This window comes from Condylostylus longicornis, unplaced genomic scaffold (assembly GCF_029603195.1).
Source record: "Condylostylus longicornis isolate FDR11 unplaced genomic scaffold, ASM2960319v2 ptg000048l, whole genome shotgun sequence".
Taxonomy (NCBI): domain Eukaryota; kingdom Metazoa; phylum Arthropoda; class Insecta; order Diptera; family Dolichopodidae; genus Condylostylus; species Condylostylus longicornis.
This window is the reverse complement of record NW_026578017.1, coordinates 6,973,510-6,993,032: the sequence shown is the minus strand read 5'-3', so window position 1 is coordinate 6,993,032 and position 19,523 is coordinate 6,973,510. Positions and strand designations below refer to the sequence as shown.

Below are 19,523 nucleotides of genomic sequence, written 5' to 3'. Positions count from 1 at the left end.
AGTGTAAATTTGGCTTTTTGTGAAATTTCGCTTTGTATCACTCGAATTTCCTAAAAATTTCTTCGTTTAGTTTCGGTAACATAATATCAAATTTCCATTTGGTAGATATGGTAGAAAATGTAAAATCGGCCCCCAGTTTGGTCGTTCAATCTGTGTCATAGCCGATATAAACCCACATATAAAATATTATCAAAATTGGTTCAGCCGAATTTGAGCTACACACGTGGACACACAGACTGATCGACTGACATCTCTCTAATAATAATTTGTTTACGCTTTCCTATTGTGGAGAAGTTCTTCCGAAAACTCGGAATCAGAAATTGGGTGCCATCACATAACCAGTCTTATAGTATGCAAGGCGGTCGGTAAAAATCATCAAATTATAAAAACTTCATAATAATTTTGAACCAACCTATCTTTGAACGGATTAAATTCTAAAATCTTAGGTGGGTAAATAAATTTTATCACATTTTATTGCCGACTGCATTCTTTACAGTATAAAGGGATTATGTAATGGTACTAAAATAAATATTTGAAGTCAAATATTTGGTGGAAATGAACTTTTCCAAGATTGGGAGAGTTAAATAAACTATATACTTTTGGAACATTTGGATTCAGAGAAGATAACAGAACATGTTTTTAGATAAGAGAAAGTGAACCTCTTCTAAAAACCAAATTTTCATTTTTTAAGGTATTTTAATCAATTGCGTGCTGTTAAAAAGGCATTTCCATTATCTTGTCCAAACACTTTCCACAAACCAAAAACAAACTTTGCAAACTTTGATAAATTTCATAATTTTACAATACATAAATATTTAATATTAAATTAATTGGCTTTTATATATATTTTTTTTTAAAACATTTAAAAGTTAATTAGAAGCATAATGACTTTTAAAAATTTACAAATTATTGTAACAATTAATTTTTATATTTATCTTTTATTGCACATTAAAACTTTATAACATTTTAATTTTATAATAGTTAAGATATTAAAGGTATTTTACCACCAATTAAGTACATACATGTATAATGTTAACATTAAAAATTTATACTAAATTAATAATAGAGTAGCTGGAGCACTTTTTAGTTAAAATAAAATATTTTTACACAAATTTATTTAAGCATTGTATTTAAGCAAGCAAAATATGTAAAAAGTTTTGACTACTTATTCTTTAAAAGAAGGGTATAGTTTTCTTCATATAGATTACAGAGATTCATAATCTATCACTTAAATCTTATTCAATTACTTAATAGGTCCTATAACTAAGATTTGAAATTTGTTTCAAAATTAATAAAACGCATGTATCTAATTTTTCTGAGCACAAATATCTCAAAAAAATCCGAATAAGAGCCAAATTAATACAACAACAATTCCAGAAATGGTAAAATGGAATTAAAAAATATTCACATCAGGCCCTGCTTACAAATTTTTCGAATGCAAACTTACTGGAACTTGATCTAAAAATTTAAGATATACGTAAAAGTTAAGTTCTTTTAACTCAATATCCCTACAATATTTTAAAGTGTACAACATACAACCATTAAATCCGATTAACGTCTCGTTTTACTGGAACAATCTTACTCGTTTCAACAAAATTAATCCTATTCTTTTGAAAAAACCATAAATCTCAGTGATTCTAAATTTATACCGATATAAAAATCTTTTACATTTCAATACAATTAAAATTTTTATCAAAATAAGGTTTCTGTGTCTAGTCTTTGATACTAAATGCTAAAAGTATTTATACAAACGAATGGTATACCTAACGTCCATTATCATTAAAACTATTTCCTCGAAATATTATAAGTACTGAAATTTTTTATCCCATTTCCTATTTCAAGTATCTAGTTAGCTTTTGATACTAAAACGTACAGGTAATATGCAGAATGATATTCAAACAGAAAAATATCCTTAAAAAAATTCTTTTTTTAAATATAAAGCATATTTTTAGCACTTTTCCAAAAAATTTTTTGAAAAAAGTGCTTATTAGTTTCACTCTGTCCGTCCGTCCGTCCGTCCGTCCGTGGACACTTTTTTTGTTTACAAAACTTCTACACCCTTTAAGATAGAAAGCTGAAATTACGTACATAGATCTTTACTAGAAACTTATTTCCGTAGAACAAAATTTTTACCTATCTCCCCCCCTCTAGAAGTTATACCCCCCCAAAACACTAAAAATGGCCTTTTTTAAATATTTGTTGCAATGAAACCATAAGCATTTTTGAAATTTTGCAAACGCAGAAAGGCAGTGGCTTGCTTCCCCTAGCGCGATATACTATAGTTAAACTTTAGAAAAACAAAATGGCCGTTCAAATTTACCGTTATCTAAAGTCCTTTTTTTCCAAATTTTTGATATCATTTTTCTTCTAGACCCCAGCCTGTAGAAGCTTGAAATTTTAGGAGCTTTTAGACATTAACAAATAGTTCATTTCGTTGGAAGAAAATTTTTTTCCATCTCCACCCCCTCTCAAGTTATCACCTCTTGAAATTTGTAAAATTTGAATTTTTGACACCTTATATTTCCGAAACCGCAAGCTTTTCCAAATTTCTATAAACGCAAAAAGCTAACGGTAAATTCCATGAAATTAAAAAATATAATTATTTCTCTTAACTCACACAATTAACCCTTAAAATCGAGCATTATGTTAACCCCTTTTTATATTAATTTTTGCTTTATTTCAAACACTGCATATATGCGTCATCCTAAATATATGCAATTCTAGAAATAGTTTTGTATATGAATGAAAATAATTTTAATAGTTTGATAGGTATACATAGACTGTATTTAAAAGCAGAATTTTCACTTGTTGAAGGGAAAAGTGCTACAATACAAACCATTGGTTTGACCCAACTTTATTTATTAAAAGCTCTTTTCACTATATATGGATATTTAATTCAATGAGAGAAACAAACTTGCATTTTAAGTATCCATGAATTTCTCTTTCAATACTAAATAGAAAAAGTTGCATACATTTTTATACGCACCAGAAATTTATTAAAACAGACCGCAGCAATATAAATTTTATTACAGAGAGTTGGAAAGAACTTGAAATAAAAAATGAAAATAATTAATATAGGAAACTTTTTTTTTCTCTGCCTGATATACAGAACACTTAAAACATTTTTTTTCTATTTAGGTTATTCCAATGATAATTACACTATAAAAACCAGCTGCTTTTAGATGTTTTGGTACTATAATTAATGTGATGGCGTAAAATTTATATACATATTTTTTAGAGCAACATAAGAATGACTATATTTTTATACGCACCTAAATAACATTTATAAAAGACCAAAGATTATTTAGTACTCTCAGCTACGCTATTAAATATGATATTTTGTGAACATTTTTAAATAAATTATTATCTTTGCTATTGTATTAATTGCAAATTAATACGCTTATTTAAACTTTGTATTTTATAAATCAGCAGAACCCTTTCAATACAAACATGTAGAAAGTATTACATATAATATACGTATGTATTCTTTTATAATAATAATATGCACTAACTGCATCAGTTTGGCATAAATAATATTTTATCTCTAAATATGTATTATAATTTTCCAGTAGACGATGCATATATCTCTAATAAATATCAGAAAAATATACCCTGAATTAAAATAGGTTTATATTTACATAATATCAAACATAAATGCATTAAAATACACAGACGTATATTTAAATACGTATATAATATAATATTATGCATTTGTTATAGTCACATAAGTTTTTTAACAAAAAAAGGATACGCAAGGATCTACTTTTTCAAAATAGATAATTTTCAACTTTTGTTGTTGTTCTTTTGTTCTTTGAAATCGATTTTTTTTTTTATTTTTTCAAATTATTTTAAAATTGAATTTCATATCAAATATTTAATGCTCAAATGGAATCAAAAATTTTTAAAATCAAATTACATGGAATTAAATGTATAAAATAATTTTGAAAATAATTGTGAGCCTGTGGTCTATACTATACATATTTCAATATTTATGAAAGAATTTTTAATTAATTTAAAGACAAAGAGCTATAGGGTACATTGCAAAGGTATAGGGCAGATTACTTAATTTAATTATTTTGGTTCATTCGTACAGTTATTGATAATGTGCTGCCAGAAGGTATCCAATCAGCAAAATTTCATTAAGCAATAAATTTATTATTTATACTTAAATAAACAAATCTTGATTGTATTTTTCATTGAACAATCAACTTCAAGCAGAATACAGCAACAAGAGGGTCAAAATATATTACAGGTCACAGCTTAAAAAAAAAACTATAACGCTATATCACTCCTTAAAAGCAAAAATATAGCAGAAAGTCACCTGAAAAATGTATACCTATTTACAAGATGGCGAAACGCAAAGGTGTGTTATGGTGATAAAATAATCTCGAGAACTGATTTGGTATAAAACAGCAATTGAATTTAATTTAATTTCCTTAAAATACTTATTTCTTTAATCACTAATCCTTATTATGATCATATTCCAAATTGATGAACAGTTTGCATATGTTTTAAATTTATTTCGAATTAAAACCCAATGACTTCACTTAAGTTCACGAAAATTAAATTTTCTTAGAACTTAATTCATTTCAAGATTTTATCATACAATTTAGTTAATTTCCAACCCAAATAACAATAAAAATTTATGTTAAAATTTATGTCCAAAATTACAGTACAGCTCTCAACCTATAGTTGGTGTATACGTACATACATATATAATTTTATGTTTCACTATAATCAATTTTAAGTCCAATAACTTTAATTTTCAAAAATGATTTCATATATGCTTTATAAACTTTAATTATTCCAATAATATTAAAATGAACAATTACATACGACATTAATTGTAACATTCGTAAGCAACCATAAAAAACAGAATAATGAAAAATTCCAAAGAAATTTTCAATAATAAAATTTTTAGCTACAAATACACAACAGAACTAATTGCTTCCGTTTTATAGCATTAATTTATATTTTTCTCTATTAGCATGCTATTACTATAATGTAAATAACAATAATATACAAAGTCGTATACACAGGTACATACAGGTACATACTTTTTGTTGTAATTATAAAACGTAATAATTTTTCACCTATGCTAATGATTTATTGTTTTAGAACAAAATTTACCTTGAATTTTTTTTGGAATAAGAAAGAAACTAACTACATCAAAATTTTACTTTGCCATTTGTAATTCAAAAATTTAAACATTGCCGTTTGCACTTCTTTTCTTAAAATAAAAACTAACAATTACAGGTCACTGAAGGTCTTATTTTTTCTCAAGGTGGTAGACAATATTTGGAAGATTAAAAAATTATAATGTATTTACCTTAAAATAATAAATTAATCCAATTTATCTGAGGCAGATTAAACGTGGGCTCATGCAGAGAGTGGATTGAATTTTCGATGATTAGAAAAATTGAGGAGTCTAATGCCCGATTATCTAAAAAAAGTTATTTTTAGATCTTAAGGTTTTCTTTGGATTCGACTCAAATCAATGTAGTTGTATGACACACTTGTGTTCTGTGATCTACTAGATATGAAGCATACACAGTCTGTTTTTAGCAACCAAAGCCATTTCAAATAATTTTGTACGAAATTATTACAAATATAAATATGTACCATTCCTTCATAAACAAATTAAGCAAATTAATACGCTTTGTGCAATTATAGGATGAAACAAAACAAATTTTCATTTTAATTTGAATTTTTATATATTTGCATAATATATGTGCAAATGTATATGTATACTTGCTTACAAAAGTATAATTGTACGCCATGTTTATTGTTAATTTATTGTAATCAATCAATTCTCTATATATATACATAGCTATTAAATTAAGGTTTTAATTGTTTAAATTGCTATTATTTTGCATGAATAATTAAGAAATCAAATAATATAATTACGTTTTATATTTTAAAATTATTGAAGCTATAAAATATCAGTTATAATTTTATTGTTAATTTTTATAAAATATCTAAAATATTTTCGCTCAATTTTAGTTTGTATAAAAAAGCTAGATCATAATAATAATTATTAGTATTGTCACAACGATTTTCAAAAATTTTATTATGGAAAATTTTACAAAATGAAAATTTTAATGAAAATGTTTTCGCTTAATGCAATTAAGAGTGTCGAATTGTAATACAAATTAAAGTTATTTAGTAGGTACATAAAGAAATCTCAATATTCAACATTATTATTAAAATTCGACAACATTATTATACTAAAACTCGAATTTCCCACAAATAAGTAAATTTTCCAATGAATTTTTCATGCTCACTAAGACTTGTATTATTTTGTTTATTTTTTTAAGAAGGAATACACATTTTTTCACACTATTTTTTTAATACATAAAAGCGGATTAAAAGCGGATAACCAAATATTATCTAATTTCCAATTTTTAGCACTTTTCCTAAAAATGTTTGAAAATAGTGCTTATTAGTTTGATTCTGTCCGTCCGTCAGAATGACCGTTCAAATTTGCCGTTACCTAAAATATATATAAACCCGTTTTTTCCAAATTTTTTAAGTCGTTTTTCTTCTAGACCCCAGGTTGTGGGCGCCTGGAATTTAATTGCTTTTAGGCACTTATAAATACTTCATTTCGTTAGAAGAAAATTTTTTTCCATCTCCACCTCCTCTCAAGTTATCAACCCTTGAAATTTGTAAAATTTCAATTTTTGACGCCTTATATTTCTGGAACCATAAGTTTTTCTAAAAACATAAAACGCTATCAATAAATTCCATGACATTAAAAAATATAATTATTTATCTTTACTCACACAATTAACCCTTTAAATCGAGCATTATGTTAACCCTTCTTTAAATTAATTTTTGCTTTATTTCAAAGACTTCATAAATCGTTCATCCCAAATATATGCAATCCTAAAAATACTTTCGTTTATGAATAAGAATAATTTTAATAGTGTGATTGATATACAAAGACTGTATTTAAAAGCAGTATTTTCACTTGTTGCAGGGAAAAGTGCTACAATTCAAACCATTGGTTTGACCCAACTTTATAAATTTTTTAATTGAATATGCTACCAATATCAAAACCAAATAGAATTGCTTTCTCATATTATATTTATGTGTGTCGTTCAATTAAACACCAAGTACTCATAAACATTTCCACTTTTATGTGGACTATGTGACAAAAATAAACAGAGTATACTTTCACCAGTTTTTAACAAAAAAAACCTTATTTCAAATACTAGAAGGTCAATATGATTATTATTAACTATAAAGTAACACTTCGGTACTTGGCAATAAAAAAAACCACATACAAAGTTTAACACAAAAGTAAGATGTAAAATCAATTTTATTATCCACAATCAAATTCGTAATCCAGGAAAATTCTATTAAATTCCGAAAATTCTATAAGGTTGTCACCTAAACTTTGGATTTCTATTATATTTAAGAAAAACAAAAATTATGCAGAATTTCAAAAATCTGCTAAAATTTAAAAGATTTATTAATAAAATCTAATAACATAGTTTTACAACGGTAAATAAAGTTGCTGGATAAATTTATGAATTGAGTAACTATACCACTTAATTGCGAAGTTATAGTGTGAGATAAAAGTGGGAATACCATAAATAAAACAAAAAATTTTAAATAATTTTGGTATATCTTTGTTTAGAAAATCAAAAAAAAAATTTTTCAATTGTCAATAAACTATTAATTTATTAAGCACCTTGATAAGAAATAAAAAACAATTTCTTAACTCATATAATATAATTTGGAGCACCTATACAAACTGGAAAAAGCTCAAATTTCGAATTTTTAGAATTAATATTCCGTACTTATATGATTCACCAAATAAGAGTCCTATTAAAGGAAACTCCTTTCATTATTGTAATTATTTGGAAGGCAAACAATTTTATATTTTATTAAACACCACCAAAGGTTAAGATTTTAAAATTAATTTGAAAAGAAACACCCCTTACCAAATTCGAAATTATCTAAGTATAAATTCCAATAGTTTGTTGGTAAATTCTAAAATTTACATACTTTTATGTTTTTTGTAATAATTTAACAATAAATTTAATAAACGATCCATAACTCTATTTATTTAATAATTTAAATTAATTATTTTTCATGTGAATTCAGATATAAAAAATAAATATGAAGAATCATGGAATAAAGCACAGATTTTAAAGAGATATAAAACATTATCCTTAAAATTTTAATGGTTCCAATTTTTGTAAGAATTTACAAAAAAAAGGTTTATACATTTACGTAAATGTAGAAGTACATATTGTACGTATGTGTATATATAAAAATTTGAACCCTGTTTCCCTTTTTCGTAAATTCTTAAATTTTATTACTCTAAATTTTGTGAATTTAATTTTCATTTTACGTGGGTTTCAAAGCACTTAATTGAAATTTATTTATTTAAATTTAGAAAATAATGAAAATTTTCAATGAAACAGCATTTATAATAATTTTGTCATAAAAGTCATAAATGAAATTTTTGTAATAAAATACATTTTAATTATTTTTCAAGAACTTTTGGAAATTATTCCTAGACGTACCTATTAAGTATATGTGTACAAGATAAGTATATAAAAATAATTTTGTCAGTAAAAGTATATAATTGACTACATAATGTATGAGTGAGTACAACTTTAATAAATGGTACATTAATGGTAGTACATTACGCGTTGCAATAAAAGTATAAATTTTATTTATTTTTAGCACTCTTCTTAAAAAATTTTTGAAAAAAGTGCTAATTAGTGTCACTTTGTCCGCCCGTCTGTCCTTGTGTCTGTTTACAAAACTTCTATACCCTTGCAGATAGAACCTGAAATGCTATATATGTACATAGATCTTTACTTCAAACTAATTTTCGTAGAATAAAATTTTTACCTAACCTCCAAAATCTCAATACCAAAATCAATACCCTCCAAAATCCTAAAAATATCATTTTTAAACTATTCATTGTAGTAGAACCATATGCATTTTTTCAAATTTGGCAAACACTGAAAAGCATTTAGTTGCTTCTTCTATCACGGCATACTGTACTTGAACTTTAAAAAAACAAAATGTCTGTTAAAATTTTGCCGTTATATAAAATATAGTTTTTTCCAAATTTTTGATGTCGTTTGTCTCCTAAACCCCAGGTTGCAAAAGTCTGAAATTTTAACAGCTTTCAGACATTAATAAATAGTTAGAAGAAAATTTTTTTCCACCTCCACCCCCCCTCAAGTTATATCTTCTCGAAATTTTTTCAAATTCCATGATATTAAAAAATATAATTATTTTTCTTAATTCATACAATCAACCCTTAAAATCGAGAATTATGCTAACCCCTCTTTAAATTAATTTTTGCTTTATTTCAAAGACTGCATAAATCGTTCATCCTAAATATATGCATTCCTAGAAATAGTTTCGTATATGAATGAAAATAATTTTAATAGTGTGGTAGATATACAAATATATGAAAAGCAGTATTTTCACTTGTTGAAGGGAAACGTGCTACTACAGCAAACCATTGGTTTGACCTATAATCATAAACATTTTCACTTGAAAACGTTTTTGCAGAATGTGCAATTTTCCATTTTTCCAGTTGTTTTAATCTACTTTGTATTTTGCGGCCAGTTCTTTTCAGTCGAATATATAAAATGGTGTGTTGATTTCTTGCAGTTTAGGAAATTTGAAGTAAAATTTTTGGATGATATTTCAATTGACTAACTATGGTCGTAACTATTATTTCATTATATGCCCAACTAAAAATCATTTTAATGAATTTTAGCCTCATTCCATAACCGTGTGTGGAGTACTTTTTGTTATTTTACAAAAATGAATAAATTTTTCTTGAAATTGATCAAGATGTACTTAAATACTTAGTTATTTTTAAACTATGAATCTGATTGCACCAGTTTTCAAATAAGAAATGAAAAATTAATAATTTTCGAATAATAGGAAGTTTTAAAATTGATTACTGGAAACTGTTTAGGTACTTTGTTACATATAACAAGAGTTTACTATAAAGCGGGGGCGATACACATACTTACATAATTTGTACAAATATCAATTAAACTTTTGAACTTTTTTCATATGACTAATTAATAATAGACAAATAAGAGAATTTTTAAAGTAGAATGTATGTAATTATAAGAAAGAAAACAATAAACTTTCATAAGATAATCAAAAGGAGGTATGTACATGTTATGTAATGTAATTATAATGAAAATTTACATATTATATACATATGTAAGAACAAACATACTTACAAAATATTTATTTAAAACGAAATTTTCATTACTTTTATTTATTTGTTTTTATTTTTTTATTTTTTAAAATATATTTAAGTAAATAAATTCAAAAATACAATAATAAATTATTTACCTTTTAAGCTCCTTCTGTTATGAACGGTTGGTTTCTCTTCTTATTGCTTTATTTTCTTTCTTTCTTTTTTTTTCTCTCTATTTTAAATTATTCTCTATTTAAATATATACACACACACACAATATTAATTTTACTTATTATTATGTATTTTTTTTTATTTACTCTTTTATTTTTTTAAATATTTATTTTAATAATAAAATTATTTTTATTAATTTCTCCAAACTTATTATTCTTCTCTATAGTATTTTTTCTCTGAAAAAAAAAACAACAGAGAGAATAATTAAAAAAACCGTTTTATAACTTTTTAATAACATTGAAATAAATTTTATTTTTACCGTTCTTTGACTAACTTTAACATTCTTGAAATGTTTATTAAATAGAATTTTTTTTTAAATAATAAAAATAATAGAAAAGTTCATAAATACTTATAATTTGTATGTACAAAAAAGCAATTTAAAAAAAAAAACCTTTTATTTTAAAAAATAATCAGCTAAAAAAAATTTTTTTTAATTTAATTTACAAATATTTTTCTTCTCAGTTTCTCCCATTGTGAATACAATGGCTGTTGTAGTAGAATAATGTAATTTTAATACAATATTGTTTAAGTGTACAAAAAAGGGAATAACAAATAAATCATTGCTGTAGAAATGCAGTAAAATACAAACATGCCACAATTTGAAAATTTCCTTAAAACCACAAAATGAAAGATTGCTTTTAAAGGCTTTTTGTACTAAAATTTTAAATTGTATTGTGTATATAAATTAGAAAGAAAAATATATTATAGAGAAAAAGGGACAGAAAATTTAATAGAAAAAAAAGAGCGAAAAAATAATTGTTAAATATGACAGCCTTGACCTAGAGAATATTTTTTATTATGAATTTTTATTTTTCTCATTTTGATTTTTACTTGTCCTTCCATTTTATTTTATTTACTTTTTACTTCAAATTTTTTTTTTATTTTTCCCTTTTTGAAAGCCGCTGTTTTACGAAATATCGTGCAAACTTTAAAAATAACATGCCGACGTAATCATTTTTTGTATATTTTCTTTTATATTCAAAAAAAAAACATAAATCAATACTATTATATCAACTTGTGTTACATATGGACAGTGCCGCACATTTACAAATAAATTGCTAGAGTTACGATAACATGAAAGTTATAATTTAGAATCCAAATTCGAAAATTCACTTTTGTTTAAAGATTTAGGTACTAAAGTAAGTAAATTGCAGTAAAATTAGCACAAAGTTTTATTGCTTAATATTTTAGCAATTATTTTAACAACTTTTGTCACTAGTTTGTTAAAAAACATTCAATTCCTATTCCTTATAAACGAGGAAGAGCAAATAAATTTGTACGTATTTTTAATGAAATTTTTGAACAATAAACTCTGGGTAGTATAAATAACAGGTAGAATTAAAAATGTGAAAGGGTTTTTTCATTTAATTAAAGCTAAAGTACTTATTTTATGCTGCCGTTGTTATCATTTTGCACTATACATATTTCCGTTGATGCCATGAATACCGTTGATTCTTCATATAACAAATCTGGCTATATTCATATGTATTTTTAAACTTTAAACATGATATACATACAGAAATAAGTATTGTTCACACTTATGCAAATTTATAAGTATGCCATTAAAATATTTAAATTTTCGACAATTCATTGTCTACAAAAAGGATTCGTAAGTATTAAGTCTTATTTATGTGAATGTATATATATTATTTTTTGTGTACATAATAAGTGTGTGCACATAGTTATTTTAAATTTGTACAAGCATGTACACATATTGTGTGTATATTTTTTATTAGTATTGTATTTTGGCGTGAGCATAATGAATATTCTGAATGGCCAGTATGTGTCCACCATCTCTTATATTTAACTATAATTACTGACCGTATTGTGTAAACAATAGGTAGGTTATGTGATGGCAGCAAATTTTGCATATCGAGTTTTCGGTGGGAATGCACTTCTCCATAGTAGGGAAGTGTAAGTAATCTATTTTTAGTAACCTGTCGGTCCGTCGGTCTGTCGGTCTGTGTGTGCACGCGTGTATCTCAAGTTCTACTGAACCGATTTTGATGAAATTTTATATGTAAGTTTATTTCTACCATGGCACATATTGATCAACTTTTGGGATATATCAGGCCTCGGGAACTGCACTTTTTAGCGGGCCTGTTTTACATTTTTGAACATTTTGAAGAAAGTATTCAACCGAATTACTTGAAATTTCATATATGAGCTTTGCTCGATCGTCCGCGAAAATTCTTAACTTTTGGAAGAAATCAGGCATCAGCAACTGGACGTTTACTACGGGCCAAATATACATTTTTGTGTATATAAAGAGAAATAATCAACCGATTTTATTGAAATTTAATATTTGAATTGCTCGTATTAAAACAATGAACATATAAATTTTTTGGAAACATCAGGGCTCGAAAACTGATTTGTGGGCCGATTTTACATTTTTCATCATATCTACGGAACGAATTGAAACAGCATATTATTATTTAAATTTTAAAGGGTTTTCAACTTTTTTTTCAAAATTATTAGGAAAAATTTGAAAATTTTAAAATTTTTTTTTGGATGATAAGGGAAGTGCTAAAACATAATTTAGTGAGATTATGCTTAAATTCTGTTCTATATTTTTTTTCTGCATTTTGGAAATGCTATAACAGTATAAAATCGGCTGGACTTATTTTTAAGTGCATTAGTAGTATTTTTATAACCAAAAACTAAATATGAATAAATATATTATTAATACGAGTATTAATGGAATATTCTTGATAAGTACCTTTTTCAATAAAAAAAAAATCCTTACAATAAAAGTAATAACTTAAACAATTTTGATGATAAATGAAATCAATTTTCGCTTTTGCCTCGGCCGTAACGTGGGCCTCAGAGTACTTTAGTTAGCTGCCGCCGAATATATCAATATACATAAATATACGTTAAATACTTACTTATCACACTGATGCATTTACTTATATTACAAAAATTTTTACTAAATTCTAATGCAAAAGAAAATTCTTTCGAAGAAAATTTGGAATGTTAATGAAATTAAATTGAAAAATAAAAGTAAACACTTTGAATTTAAAAAGCCAAAGTAAATTAAATAATTATAAGCATGCACAATGAAACGAACAAATAAAAAAAATGTGCATATAAGTATGTTTGTTTATGAATACATTTGTATTTACATAATTTTATTTACCGAAGTATATATACATGTATAATGTATAACATATGTAACTATAGGTGTTTATGTGTATTAAAATACATAATGTATATGAAATTATAAAAAACATTTTGTGGATTACTTAATTTTCGGTACATTTTGTAGAGGCACCGCAGTACTCATGCTAATAAAATTATAAATACACGCATACTTGCAATTTATATTCATGCAAGTAATTATGCATAAACTTAAAATTTATAAAAATAAACAAATACGTAAGTGTATTTAATTACAGTAACACCAATTCGTATTGGGCCTTAAGTATTTTTAAAACTATATATGGTATACCAATTTTTATTCAATCTTTTAAAGATGCATTCTTTTTATTTGCTTAACAAGCAAGTAACCACAACTCTAGTCAAATAAACCTGATATTTTTACTCAAACATATTCTAAATATTTGGTACTTCTTATAAAATACTGGCTTCGGACAATGGCACTAATTCTATCAATTGAAAACAAATCTTGTAATTCCTTTATTTAATTTAATTACTTTTTTTTTACCAGTGGAATTCCGATGTGCGAGTTCTACTTGTGACTTTAAGAAGTAAGCAGACATACTTACTTTTAAAAAAATCAAAATCTCATATATTAAATTTTTAATTAAAGAACACTTAGCTATGGCATAGGGAACATTAAATTACTGAATTTATTTTTATATTAAGTGAGAGAATTTTTTTAAATAATTTAAATTTAAATTGCAATGAAATCACATTTAGTGGCTTCTCCCATATGAAGCAATTTTCTTGACCGTATAATATACGTTCCAATTCACAAAAACAAAAAGATTCACCTTATTAAGCATAAAATAGTAATTTCCCCAAGTCTAAATTACACGTTTATTATAAATAATTTTTTTTTCTTAAACAAACTTAAAAATTTTCCTTTGAATAAAAAAGTTTATTAAGAAATTTTTCTTATTCACATCTCTTACTTACTTATTACCATATTAAAAGTAAGTATAGCTCGAAAGAAAAACAAGATATTACACATTCACTATATTAGGACAGATTTACTAGAAAACTTTTGAAAATCTTAAAAATATTATTGTAGAAATATTTTAATATATATATTTTTAAGATATAGATATCTGTAAGTGCATACCTATATTTAATAATATTATTCTCCCGATTTAAATTTTAGAAAACTTTTAAAACTACTTCATAGTAAAAATACAGTTGGAAAATTCATCCATAATCTCGCAATTTTTTTTTGTTTTTGTCAATAAAAAATAAAAAGTTTTGCAAACTCCTTGAAAAAAAATTTTTTTTTTTGAGAGTTTTTTTTTTACCCAAAAGAATATAGTAAATTGAACTCGTGCTGTGAGCTACCGCTGTTATAATTATTTGTAAACAAATATAAGAGGATCAAAACTAGAGTGTGAAAATCTGAAAAGTAGCCTAAATATTTAGCACTTGTCCAAAAATTTTTGAAAAAAAGTGCTTATTAGTTTCACTCTGTCCGTCCGCCCGTCCGTTTGTCCGTGTGTCTGTTTACAAAACTTCTACATCCTTGAAGATAGAACGCTGAAATTTACGTACATAGAGTTTTACTAGAAACATGCTTCCATAAAGAAAATTTTTACTTATTTCCGCTCCTGTAAAAGTTATATCCCTTCAAAACCCTAAAATTGCTATTTTTTTTAACTATTTATTGCAATGAAACTATAAACATTTTTCAAATATTGCAAACACAGAAAAGCAGTGGGTTGCTTTATTTACCGCGGCACATCATACTTTAAGTTTAGAAAACACAATGGCCGTTAAAATTCACTGTTATCTAATATCTGAAATTTTAACAGCTTAGACACTTAGTATAAAATAGTTTATTTCGATAGAAGAAAATTTTTTTCCACCTCCACCCGCTCTCAAGTTATCGCATGTCCAAATTTGTAAAATTCGAATTTTTGGCATATAATATTTCAGAAACTTCAAGCTTTTTCAAATTTCTATAAAAGCAAGAAGCTAACAGTAAATTCCATGCCACTAAAAAATTAATTATTTTTCTTAACTCACGCAATTTGCCATTAAAATCGAGCATTATGTTGAATACGTTCGTATCATCCGAAAGATATGCAATTTTTGAAATATATTCGTATATGAATGAAAATAATTTTATATAATGCAGTACAATGCTAAACTGTTGGAGGGAGAACTGCTACATCACAAACCATTCATTTGGCCCAACTTTTTTTTATTATTCGTTTAGTTAAATAATCAATTTACGCAAGAGTTATTAAAATTCTCTATTAGAAACAAATTCTTATGTCTGGTGGTAAAATATTTTATTTTGAATACCGTAAATCCTGAGTTTTAGGATAGGAGTTTTATGGTTCGACACTTTATGCTTACAAAAATTTTTAAACTCACAATGTTTTGAAATTATAACTCATAAATACTTATTGTAATTGAAAAAAAAAATTTAAGGACGCGCATAGAAGAGCTAATTATTCAAAAAATTATAAAAATAAACATGTTTTATGGTTAAAAAAGGCTAAAACTTAGTATAGTAAGTAAGTTAATCTGCATTTTTTCTAGTTTTGTAGTAATCTTTTATTCGATAACGAAATAGGTAGTTTTGCAATATTCCAATAGATATCTATTTTATATACATTACAAAAACAATTTATTGTTTATTATTTCAAATAGAAACAGAATTTGAAACAAACTGGAATTTAATTTCCAATCATGTCTTCCGCAGTTATGCAGAAATAGATTTCACTGTCATTATTTCAAGTTTATATTTTTATAATAAATGCACGTAAAATAAATGTATTATTCAATTTTTTGAAACCATATATAAAAGAAAAAACAAAAAAAAAAATATTGATATTTTAATAATAAAATTTTAATTATTTTATTCGAGAGAAATATTACAAAAACAAAAGAATAAGAAAAATAAATTTCAAATTCTTACTTATTTAATATTTTTAATTTTCATCTAAATTCAGAAAACCAAAAAAAAAGTGATCTGCAAATTAAATTTATTTATAGAATTTTCATTTATTTTTGATAATTTTTTTTTGTTTTATAACATTGATCGATTTTATTTATAAATTTGCAAGTAAGTATAGAAGTACCCTATATTTCGTACATAAAAACAAAAATTAAAGTACAATTTTTCATTTGGTTTTTGGAAATTATTGCATGGGCATTTTTTTCATTTTGGTCGATAAAAATGCAATAATTTTTATCAAAGAAATTTTCAAATTTTTTGAAATTTTTAATTATACAAATATAATGCAAGTTAGGATGTACGTATTTTTATATAATATACTTATAACCAAATCTAATTACTTCTATTGTAAACTGAAATATGTAAAATGTTCTTAAATTCTTTTTCGTAAAATACAAATTTATAGATCGATGAATTTAACTTTAAATTCACTTTTATATTAATATACAGTTCAAATTTAATTTTTCTAAATTTAATTCACCAATTATTCGATTATTACAAAAGACAAAAGAAATATTATTTCTGACACTTCATTTCTGACAAGTTCATATTTTAAAATACCTAATTAATTTATATTTTGTCTAAAATTCTTAAGGTAAACAGTGTTTTATTGCAATTGAGTAAATATGCCTACTCATTGAATAAAATTTTAAAATTAAATACTATACACAATAAGTAACAATATATTATATACCTATTAATTCTGTTATAATAACAAAAAATTATTAAACTTACTTTAACATTAATATATAGATTTAACTATAATATTACTTAAATAATTATTATCTATATTATTAAATCGGATAAACAAGAAATAAATAATTAATAATATTATTAACAATATTATTGATGGCCATCAGTTTCCAATTTACTAAAAAAATATCATACTTATTAACTTACAAAGTAAGTAAGTACTTATATAAGTAATTAAAAATACTTAATTGTTCTAGTTAAAATTGCTAAAAATTAAACATGTATAGGAATCCTACTTAGTTAATTTTTGCAATTATTGGTAAGTATATTATAAACAATTTAAATATCCACATTACTAAATATTGCTTAGATGTTCTTCTAATGAATTCCTTTCTATCAGAAATTTCACTATCTAATATAACTTTTATGCAATATTATTTCTTTATTATTTTGCAAATTTCTGTTATATTATTAATTTTTAACATTATTTCACGAATTTTTATTTGTATATACTTTTATATTATGTAGGACTTAAATCTATTATAGTTTAATATTAGATTAATAATATAATAAGTAGTCACCTATATTTTATTAGAATTTTTTATTAGATTCTTATTGTAATAAATTTTAATGCATCAAATACATATATATACGAATAATTTACATAACATTTTTCACGGCAAATTTAAAAAAAGAAAATTTTTTTAATTACGTTTAGGTAAAATTCAATTTTTAATATTAAATTTTTTTTTAATTAGTAATCACTTATTATTTACCTACACGTACACTTTACATTTTAGAAAGTAGAACTGGTAGAACTGCAAAAACAAAAATAAACAAAAATAAAAACATTAATTATAATGAGTTAAAAAAAATAAATATGCTAATTTCTCTTTAATTAGTAAAAATTTAAAAGAACTCAAAACACAATTCTCTCATGGCTTTAATATTTTGCTTAAATATTACATCAACTTTATTGTTTATTGTAAGAGAGTAAAATCAAAATTGAGATTAATGAATTATAAATATTATTAGCTATGTAATATTATAATTTAACCCTAATACATATTTGCAATCAATAGTAACCTTGAAATAGAGGCAAAGATTTTAATTTTTGTTCACTTCTTTTTTTTATTTTTCTTTTCTTTTTTGTAGTATGCGAATATTTTATTCTACGAGTAACTGCCGTGTATTTTGATAAACAAACATAATGTTTGTACACGTTTATATTATTATTCTACTGAGATTTTAAACAAATAGAAATAAATAAATAAAAAACAAAAAAGAAAAACAATCAAAAAGATCCAAACGCAATTCACAAGTTTCTATAGTAAGCGTTTAAGTAATAACTTATTAAATTGTTATACACGATTACACGAGTACAAAAATTACTATACTCTCTCGGTATAGAATTCATTTTTATTATGTAAAAATAAATCTCAATTTTATTTTAATTATTCACAGTTGCATATTTTGTGTTTATAAATAAAATTTTTTGCGATCTATAAAAATTATAATTTTAAATAAAATTTTTTTTCATTTTGCTTTTTCTATATTCTTACTAATATATTTAATTTCATTTTGTCACGCATTTATAACATGCTTTAATTATAATTATTATATTTTTATAACACTTATAATTTTTACGTTTTCTTCTTTATTTTAAATCATTTGAAATTACATTCGAACACAGCACTTTACCACTATTGTAAACATACAATTATAAATATGTTAGGTATTCCACAGTAAATATTTGTTTATATATATTTAAAAAAAATAAATAAAACTTAATTAATTAATAATTTACATAAATAAAACTAAATACAAATGTATAAACAAATATCAATATAATTAATTAATTCCACTATGTTTCTCCGAATATCAATAAATTAATAAAGAAAAAAACCCGTGCACATTTTCTACAGTGTTTAAACAATTCTTTCGACGAGTTTCTCCACACAACACTTCATTTCATTTGACTGAAAAATATTGAGAAAATATTGTAAAAGGAAAAGTAAAGCGAGAAATAAAAATATAAAAAAAAAAACAAAAAATTAAAAATTCGCAAAAATATTAGAACAACAAAAATACAAAAAAGAAAAGAAAACAGAAAAACTTTGACAGTAAGTAAATCCACATTTCAATTTTTTGTTATTTTATAATTTTTCTTATTAATACGAGTATTTTTTTTATTACTAAATTTTAGTACTTTATTAATTATTCAGAATATTACACATAAAAAAACAAAATTTTTTTGACATTATAATTAATGAAACATAC

The 19,523-nt window shown here is 24.2% G+C and overlaps 1 protein-coding gene across 13 annotated transcripts in view; it reads right to left on the bottom strand.

The window, feature by feature from the left end:
- LOC129611238 (transient receptor potential cation channel trpm) overlaps window positions 1–19,194 on the bottom strand; it is a 248,746-nt gene extending 229,552 nt beyond the window's left edge. For 10 of the 13 annotated variants that reach the window (XM_055524268.1, XM_055524272.1, XM_055524274.1 and 7 more), the window contains exons 1-2: window positions 18,806–19,194; window positions 10,357–10,608 (exon numbers count right to left, since the gene is read on the bottom strand). The gene's annotated coding sequence lies outside the window, so the exon portion shown is untranslated. Of the gene's footprint in view, window positions 1–10,356; window positions 10,609–18,019; window positions 18,062–18,805 lie in introns of all 13 variants that reach the window. The other 3 variants (XM_055524269.1, XM_055524271.1, XM_055524270.1) reach the window with 3 other exon arrangements.
- Between the last annotated feature and the right edge of the window lie 329 nt (window positions 19,195–19,523).